At 37.7% G+C, this 10,133-nt stretch overlaps 1 long non-coding RNA gene across 2 annotated transcripts; it reads left to right on the top strand.

Annotated features, from left to right (window-relative positions):
- The first annotated feature begins 2,493 nt into the window (after positions 1 to 2,493).
- Positions 2,494 to 7,211, top strand: LOC146457300 (uncharacterized). 2 transcript variants are annotated; one of them, XR_014858530.1, is made up of 6 exons: positions 2,496 to 3,410; positions 3,912 to 3,990; positions 4,625 to 4,696; positions 4,963 to 5,025; positions 6,313 to 6,404; positions 6,721 to 7,211. It is a non-coding gene; the product is annotated as an uncharacterized LOC146457300 (long non-coding RNA). The 2 variants fall into 2 exon arrangements; XR_014858532.1 differs by lacking the exon at positions 4,625 to 4,696 and having other exon boundaries at positions 2,494 to 3,410.
- The last annotated feature ends 2,922 nt before the right edge of the window (positions 7,212 to 10,133 follow it).

Genomic DNA, 10,133 nt, shown 5'->3' with positions numbered 1-10,133 from the left:
CCCAGTTGTAGTTAAGGCTTTCGTTCAGGTGTTGTTTTTAACGCAAGTGAATGCTGTACGATTCGCCGGTGAAAAATCTAGTGTCATGGAATCTCATCTCACAAAAATCGCCCCCACGACAGAGTCATGCACACTAAAAATTAAAGTGTTTTATTACAAATGTGGAAATGTAAAATTACACTTCTTTTTAGTGTAAACTGTTACACTAAAATTACAATGTAATGTTACACCATTTCTTTGGTAATTTTACAGCGCGTTTCAGTGTAAAAAAATATCTATTTTTTTGGGAATAATAATACACAGTGTTAAGTGTATTTTTACACTTTTTTAGATTGTAACACAATACACAAATCTGAAGTTTACTATTACACCAATAGCAGGGTAAATTTACAGTTCTGTGAGGGTAGTTTTATTATCGCAAAGTGTAAAATAACACAGATTCTGACATAATCATTTGAACATGTTATGTCAGTCTTAAAACTGTTAAATAGAACACCAAACCACTGAAGTCTGGTTTACACAAGGGGGAAAATAGCTAGAAGTTTACATTAAACTTTTTTGTTGCAAAACTAACAAGAATAAGAGTAAGCTAAAAACTAAGCAAAAAAACGGGTACACTTGCAGCCTGGCTCAATTTGTTAGATTCTCTTGTTTTCAACATGCGAAAAAAGCCACGTTTCGTAGGGTTTTTTCCTTCCGAGCTTCTTTACGTTTTCCCTCGTCCTCTGACTCGCTTTCACCCGTTGAGCTCAAAGATTCTGGATAGCCAGTGCCATCAGAATCGTCATGTCCAGTGTTGTCATTCTCTGCCTCATCAGTTTCTTCAAGAAGTTCAGGATGGTTTCGGTAAATACGAGATTCAAAACTTGAGAAGAGTTTGTAGGTCTGTAATAACCTGGCCTACCACATGTGACAAGAAAATTTGCATCATGCGAATGAGTTCTTCTGATGTGAGCCACTAGTTTTTTAAAGCTTCTAAAAAGCAAGTGGCTACACTCTGGTTTGTAGCAGGGGTAGACTTCAGCAGCATCCATGTCTAAAGTCCCATGAACTTCAGAAATTTACAACGAAAGCTGGCAACGGGACTCCAATTTTGCAACGCTGTTTAAGTTACGAAAATATTTCTGTAGTCCCAAACAAAGAACAATCAATCAATTTATCATGCAAATGATATCACGTATTTGCGGTTACCTGCACGGGACTCTTTGTTTCATTGTAGTTCTCTTACTTTGCGTTATTGAGTGGGTTGTGTGTACCCAAGAAGGCCTGGAAAGTGCCCAAATCTTGACACATGTTTTATAATTCAAATTTATCAGAATTTCTACAAAGATTTGTTTCAGTGATGGAGATGAAATCCAGGAGCTGCAAAGCAGTGTGCCAAAAAAAAAAAACAAAACAAAACAAAACAAAACCTCAACTTGATAAGAAAGCCATGAAAACTGTTTGGTTGGTCTTAGGTTAAGTTACCAAAACATTTCCGGCTGTGGTCACAAACAGAGAACAATGAATCCACCGCGTATTTGCGGCTACCTGCACCGTAAATTATGTGCATTCAGTGACCCTTTTGTTTCTTTTTACTTCCCACCCTTTGGTTTACAACAATCGGACCACGTTCCTTCTTATAGTATATGGATGAGCTTGTTTTGCGCTTTGATGTACATTTTTTCTTTTCATAGGAGCGGTCCACGAGTGTTGCGGTTACCGGGTGACGGAAACTAAACTGATAGTGCGAAATTTTTTATCCAATCATTAAGCTTTATTGCAGATAATGAAACTTGACAAATTCTTCGACAATCCTGCGGGATGCCTCTTTCCGTTCGCCTAGTCTTTGAGGGAGGTTGTAAAGTTAAAGCTCCGGGATTATTTTCATCTTTTCGAGTCAGCTACTGAGAATGGAAACAGAAAATGTAGAGGTATGGACTACTCAGGCTGTAAGCCAGTGGCCAACAAGTTTGTGCGAGCCCTACAGCAAATATTCCGAGTCGTGCTTGGGTGAGTATATAATTCGCATGTGTTGCTTTTATGCCAAGTGGCGATCACTGCTGGATCCTTTAAGTTTTACAACTGTAATTTAGGCCTTTCTTTCGGATGTTAGTTTATGTTTATTACAACAAACTCAGTGCATGTTTAATACTATTTTCCATGAATTTTGGGCCCGTTAAAGCATTTATTAGCGAGGCGAATGTGTTTTACCGCCAAAATTTCACGTGATCACAGGCGCAACGACGAATTTTTCTTCTAAAATGGCTGCATTGATTCGTTGTTTTCAGAAATGGATATTGATGGGGCAATGCACTACTCGGACTTGTAGAAAAAGGAGGGGATGTTTTGGCAGAACAGCTAATACTGTGTTGGACACCGCCTGAAAATCATCAGAAAAATAAATTACCTCGCGCGGAATCAGGGAAAAGCGTCGGGAGAAGCCCTGAATATGTAAGTGAACACGTGTTTCCTTGAACTAACGTAGGGAAAACTGGGACGAGCTTTAAGTGCCGCTGAAATGCGTCCGCGATTATTTTGCACTTATGCAGTTGGATGCAGTTGTACAAAAATTTACACATACAGTAGGCACTGGCAGAACTGTCTTGTTTGTATCGACTCAGTGTGCAGCTACCATAACTTGACCTGAGCGAGACAAGTTCTTCAAGCGAGCAGTGTGGACATGTTCAACTTTGCTAAGCTCTGAGACTGACAAGCTAAGATACAAAGCTTAATTTCTTAGTTTACTATACTTGCCTTTATGTTGTGTTGTGTTGTCACGTCATTTTAACTTTGCTTTTAGCTTACATACTTGTATATCTTTGTTGTTAACTGTGATTTTCGATTTGAAACATTTTAAACCGGTTTTCAGGTGTTAAGACAATTGGGTTTTTTTTGTTTTGGTTTGTTTTTTTCAGCTATTATTATAAGGCTTGATAAGAAATTGAACAGTTTAGAAAATTGAATTGAATTTTAACCATTAGACTTACATTAATTACACAGAAATTACTGTTACAGTGTGACTGCGAAAACCGTGAACACTTGAGAATTTCATGTATTTCTGGAAAGTTCATATTCTTGAGATCAATAAGATGCAAGATTGAACCACAAGAAAAAAAAATAGAATAATACCTTACAGCTTGTGGTTCATTTTTCATGTATCAGGATTGCTTTTCTTTTTCCAAACAAGAAATGTTTGAGATATTATATTTCTAGTGTTATAAACAGTTGGCGTAGTGTCACTGTAAGATGTAAAATTATGGCATTAAAATTGGAAATAAGTTTAAAAATAGGTATCACATATTATAATAATTTTGAAAGTTTCTAACTGATTAAGATTAATTCATCATTTTGTTACGCAGCAACAGTGGTAGTCAGCCGACAACTAGGATGACAAATTTGAAGGGGAAGGCGCATTCAGCAACTCAAGAGTGAGAATTAATTTTTTGTTCCATTTTGTTTTGGTCAGCACCTAGTTAGTTTTCTCAGGAGTCTGCAAATTTCAGTCTAGTACTTGAAGGTGCATGTTTTCTTTAGTTTAGAATATAACACAAACCTGGACTATGCTATAACGCAGCGAGCTAGTAACATGCCAGGGAAAGGCTTTTACGCTTTATACACTTTACACTTTATTAATATTACATGTATTTTCAACAAATATATAACAAAGACAATTTACAGAACCCGCGATACCATGGAAAACTTCCTATGTACAAATTCAGCAAGACTCTGTCCAATTTTTTGGTTGCTTGCAATTGTCAGATGACCAGAGTGCACATTTAATTGATCCTGTTTCTTGTAATTATCTTGAATCTTGACTTCAGGTTGATTGGGTTGTGTTGACTCAAGAATTAAGGCTTGGAAAGAGCCCAAAACTTGACACATGTTTTATAATTCAAATCGATGAGGATTTCTACAATGATTTCTTTCAGTGATGGAGATGAAATCCAGGAGCTGCAAAGCAGTGTGTCAAAGAAAATGACAAAACATCAGCCAGAATAGAAAGCAAGGGTAAGAACAAACATGTGTGGTTTACATTACTTCAATTAAATGAAGTACTTAGTGGATCGGCATGTAATCATAGTATTTATTTTGTTTTCATTCAAACCAGGTACATGTAATTTAATTGTTTTACCATACTTGTAAGACAATCTTCACACTGGTTAAGTTGGGATAACAAACTAAGTAGTTTCCGTTGCGGTAGAAAAATGATATTGTATTTAGGGTGCACCCGAAAACAAATCTGTGGTCTCAGATCATTTGGATCATGCCACATCAAGGAAGCGACGAATCCTTGTCCAGAGTGGATTCATCGGTTCTTTCGATGCGGCATGATCCGAATGATCTGTGATCACAAATCCGGTTTTGGATTCTCCCAAAAAAATGCACCCTTAGTTGATTTGGAATTTTTTGGAGTCCATCTTCCTTTTGTCAAATTGTATTTTTCAACTGTTTTTTTTTTTTTTTTTTTTTTTTTCACACTACATTTCACACTCCTGGGTTAACTTGAGACCTTATACCCCCCTCCATGCAGCAATTAAACATGAAGATTTTGTTACCTTTAGAGGGATCATAAAGGCCTAATCGTCATTTTTCTTTTATTTATTTCCCATAAATTGAAATTCCTTTTTGCACATCCTTACAGGTTTGTTGACAAAGCTGACATACGTGAAGGAGAGGCTACCACTGCTTCAAATCATAAGGCTTCTACTTCCCAGTATGTAGAGAACTTTTTATTTGCAACTCAGCATTTTGTTATTTCATGCCAGCTTCCAATTGCAATTTTTTATGCTTAGTGAGTAATTCCATTATCCATCACTCTTGCTACATTCCCTTCTTCAGTCTATCTTGTAAACCTTCTCTTAGCCTGCAGCCAGTATATAGGAAGATTTTGTTTTGATATGTTGGCTGAAAAATTGCACACTGTCCTTGATGTTTTATTTATGTTCCATTTGCAATAATTCCTGTCTTATATACCTGTAGGATTGGTGCCAAATCTGATGCTAAAGCAGCCACTGGACCAAGTAATAAGGCATCTACCTGCCAGTATGTACTGTATATTCAAATATCCAGAACTTTTAATTCCGCAACGTTGCAGTAATATATTTTTTATTGCATTTTATTGTTTCCTTTGATTAATGCCTAATGTGTAACAATAGTTATTTGGATTATTTTATTTGTTTTCTGTTATGTTTGTGAATCATTTCGTCATGACTAATTTAAATCAATGCATTGCATCAAAGAATTGTAAAGATATCCTAGAAGGGTGGAACAAAACAGTGCATGGGTTTTCTGGGTCTTTATTTTAAACACCTGTACACCTACTTTTGTATCAGCTTGTTGTCAAATGAGTACACAAAGCTCCCAAAGGAACAATGGTGAAGATGAAGCTTTCGCAAAGTCATGATCAGATATGATTTGTTTTGATTATGGTTATAACTTGCACTGGTTAAAGTTTAAAGCTTTCATAATCAAAGCGTGTTTTGTTTTACTTATGACCCTGGTTCACCAGCCAGGCAGTTAAGTAAGGTGGTGATACCCGCCTTTGACTTACGACCCAGTCAGGTGGTTTTGCCCGCCTGTCACTGGGGGTCATAATTAGAACAAGACACTTTTTATAGAGTTAGGTTACAAGTTTGAGTGAAGCTTTTACCATAAGATCACATCATAACATCTTACCTGTGTTTTGTTTTCATGCCATGACCTTGGTCCGCCGACCAGGCATTAAGTAAGGTGGTGATACCCGCCTTTGACTTATGACCCAGTCAGGTGGTTTTGCCCGCCTGTTACTGGGGGCCATGAATTGAACCAAAGTACTTAAATCAGTTTCTTTGATGTGGTATCAAATTACAAAATCTTTCCTCTACCAGGTTAATTTGTTTTCCTCATGGTGCTGGCCAGGTCCACAAGACAGGCCATAACTTAAATAAGGTGGTTATTCCCTCCTTTGACCAGTGACTTCATGGACGGAAACTAAGCATGTTTTCATAAGGAGAGTTCTTTTTCCAAAACCTTTTTTTCAGTAGAGAAAGTAAGGTGTCCTTTATTCTTTTGATCATTGACTTTTTTCGTTTTGCTAAGACACCTTTTCACTGTATTAGTTCATAAATTCCTAATGCTAACGGCAGGTATTAATACCTCTTGCAAAAAAATGTTGTGGAAGAAGTAGGGAATTGATGCTGTGGCCTTCAATGTTGCAATCTACTCTCTTGAAGGAAAGATTAGCATACAATGTATTATTATTATTTATGATGTCAGGAGAGGTATAAGAAGCATTTGATACATTAAATTTCCTTGGCTTATGTCTTTTTCTGGTTTCTACTCTTTGTATAGAAGAGAAGTCTATAGTGGCTCTCCTGTGTTTTCCGCTAATTCTGGAAAAGGAGTCAAAGCAAGTGAAGAAGCCACAAGAGTTCTTTGTTAAGGTAAAAAATTGATTTCCTTCCCTAAACAAGTAACTTGTGATCCTTTCGTGGAAGAACAGATGCAATTTTTTGTATTATTTGGCCAACCTTTGCTCAAAGTTGTCCTCTGTACTTCTCGAAAACTTTATGTAAGTTCAGTAAAAGTAAATACTAGCTAGTGCAAGACATTTGCAAATACGTGTAGAAAGAAGGGAAACTCCCTTCTCCACACTCAAAATTATGTTTTCTTTTATGCCAGTTTTATGTTGATCAATCAAGAAAAAGGTTTAGAACATTGTCTATAACAACTCTTTTCTGCAACTTTATTTTTATACAGGTTGTGGAGACAAAAGAAGAGGCACTCCAAGATCTTAGAATAGATGCATCACCTTCTCTCCTTATTGTTGGCAATATGACGAAATTTTAGTTGTAGGCCACCTCTCGGCTCTTAAATGTCTAATTTCTTTGTATTATACTCTGAACTTTTGCTATCCAAAGGCCTGTTCTAACACTTACTGCTTTGTGATTGTCAAGTAAAGGTGAATATAGTACGGCTAATGAGTTGCATGTACTTAATGTTTCAAAATATCTGGTTGAATGTCAACAAGGTTATTTAGCTCTGAAGTGTGCGGCTGCCGCGCGTATAGAAATGTCTTCTATATAAAGAATTTTGAAAATGCCTTATAGATTTGAAAATTTTTAATCATCTTGTTCCTTCGATCTTGTCGTTATTGCTGGAACAATTTTAATCAGTTAAGAGATATATTGAGCCATACCTGTACGCTCAGAAATTAAAGAAGAAAAAAATTTCTGGTGGTTCAAGACCAAGCTTCTGTTGTATTTTTTTCTTTTTCCTTTCTTTTTTGTTTTTGTTTTGTTTTATAGTCCATGAATCAGAGTAATTTTACACAAGGCGTAAGGTGTAAATCAACGCTAAAATACATCGTAGCCAGCACTGCAAAGGTTTACCAGGCGGTTGTGTAATTTTACACATGATATGGTTGTAAACTGCAATGATTACACTTAATTCAGGGGAAAATTACAATCACTTGAAGTGTAATTTTACATTGTTATTTATGTATAGAATTACGAATCAAAAACGTCTACCGGTGCTGGCAACGTCAGCACACCATTATTTGGTGTAATATTACCCTTCTTTCTCGCTTTCATTACCCTACTTCGATGTGTAATTTTACACTTTGCAAAGTAGTATAATACCCTTATTACACCATTTTGCGTGTAATTATACAATCCCTTTGAGTGTTAAACTACACTGTTGGACTGTGTGTAATAATACACACCAAAAAAAGGCTGCCGGGGCCGGCAAGGATTTTACACTTTTTTTGGGTGTAATAATACACTTTAATTTTTAGTGTGCAGGAAAGAGATCTGGGGGCGAGTATCCATTGAGCGCCTCTTTAAAAACGGGTGGCGGGAAAAAGCCCGCATTATAATATTCGTATACACATTCGTATACACCATCCTTTTCGTTTTCAATGGAGTCGTTTCTTTTGTGTTTACTTGTCGCCTTTTGTTTTATTCGTTATTTTCAATCAACCCCAATCATACCTGTCATTCGATGAGTTTCCTTAGTAAAGGTTACCGAATTATTACTAATCATATGACAAACTTTGTTTAATTGTTCGACGTGGCAGTACCAGTAAAAAGGCTAATTAGTGTGCATGGCGTGTTGGAATGCACGAAGCATGAGGTTTTTAGCATATGATATATTCAAATCTAGCAGTGTTCGAGTTTGAAAAGTTATTCATTCAGATTGACGGTTAACTCAGATCTTGGTTTATGAACGAAAATGAGTGCTGTTCGATTCACAAAGTTGAAAGTCACCAGTGAATCCACCACGTTCACTGGCCTTCCGTGATTCAATATATCAAAGAAAGATAAGTATTTTTGTTGTTGTTGTTGTTATCCAGTTTTATAGGTTTAATCTTGAGTATAGGCTGGTTTCCATATGATCGCGGATCGCAGATCGCAATAAGGTCTGTCATCGTCTGCGATCATATGGAAACTACCTCTTCGATCGTCTGCGATCCTGCGATCGTGACCGCAGAAGATAGAACCATGTTCTATCTAAAGGCTGGTTTCCATATGATCGCGGATCGCAGATCGCAGATCGCAAACAATCGCAATTGATCGCAGACGATCGCAGGAGATAGAACGTGGTTCTATCTTCTGCGATCGTCTGCGATCACGATCGCAGGATCGCAGACGATCGCAGAAGTAGTTTCCATATGATCGCAGACGATCGCAGACATTATTGCGATCTGCCATCTGCGATCTGCGATCCGCGATCATATGGAAACCAGCCTTTAGACAGAACATGGTTCTATCTTCTGCGATCGTCTGCGATCGTCTGCGATCACGATCGCAGGATCGCAGACGATCGCAGACCTTATTGCGATCTGCGATCCGCGATCATATGGAAACCAGCCTTATGTTATAATGTACATTTCAGGATAACGGTTTTGGTTTTCTTCGATTTCGCTTGGCGTCACTTGCAAGCCGTCCTTAATCTTGACCAGGCAGGCATACCGATAGACGTAAATCACACTCCACATTCAAAGTGAAGTGTTAACAGCCAACTCTGCGGGAGCAGTTGTGATGTTTGCTGCGGACTCGATTAACCCAACACATGACGTGGTTTCCGGCTGGATCCTCCGGCAGTTGCAAAGAGAACAGAAGAACGGTTCTCTAAATAATAAAACATACTGAAAATGTGCAGCCCGTGGGCTGCCTAAAGTCTCTTCGTTTGTCTACAGGAATCACCAGCAAATCTCATGTGACAGCCTCGAGCGTGATGCACAACAGCAGGGTTTCCTTTAAGAGTTTCTATTAAAAAGTGTGTTTTTGCTCGATCTTGTGTTGATTCAGGTGCATGGCCAAATTCTTGTTGATAGTTTTAATTGGATGTTTTTTGCTCGTGAGAACAGTGACTAAAAAATTTCCTTGTGGCATATAAAAACGACAACAAAACAGACAGAACAATAAAACTGAGCTAAAACATGCTGTTGTGCATCACGTTGAAAACAACGAATATACTATGGAGTAGGTACAGGAAAGAATATCAAACTAGAGGCGCTTTCTATTTGTCCGAACTGGCAGGCCGAAGACTGGTTATTCCGCTGAATAAAAGCACGATTTTCAAGAACTGGCTCCTGTGCTACACCTTCAAGCTCCTTCAAATTGGGGCAAACCATTTCCAAAACGTGCATTTTGAAGAATCTTTAGAGCTAACTCTTCAAAATTTCTCGTTCTATTTTCAAACTGATTGGCTAACCTGGTCCTTTCTGGCAAATGGAAAACACTCTAGTATAGTATACAAGGAAAAATCAGCGCTTTAATAACAATAAAGAAGATTGGAAAGAAAGAGTACTCGGATATATTGGTGACGGGAAGCCGCAAACATTTGAAATTGGCCATAAAGAACTATTTTGGTGTTAGTAATTTTCTGGCGAACTATTTTGTGGACAAAAAAATTTCGGTAGGGACCTCTATCTAAGTCTTTATGCAGAAAATTATGAACCCTTTTCCGTTCAGCACTTGGAAGTTGGCATTTTAGGGATTCACTTTTAGTACGTTTGCCACAAGCCACCCGTCACTAATATACCTGAGTACCCAGTCAAGAGCAGCCAACATTGCTCCATGATGACCCATACTGGATATTGTCGACAGTACAATATGGGTACCCATGGACCAATAATGGCCAACAAAGGCACGCATGAACCAATATTC

Source organism: Pavona decussata, unplaced genomic scaffold (genome assembly GCF_977016875.1).
Source record: "Pavona decussata unplaced genomic scaffold, jaPavDecu1.1 SCAFFOLD_244, whole genome shotgun sequence".
NCBI classification, from domain to species: domain Eukaryota; kingdom Metazoa; phylum Cnidaria; class Anthozoa; order Scleractinia; family Agariciidae; genus Pavona; species Pavona decussata.
This window is presented reverse-complemented; position numbering and strand designations above follow the sequence as displayed.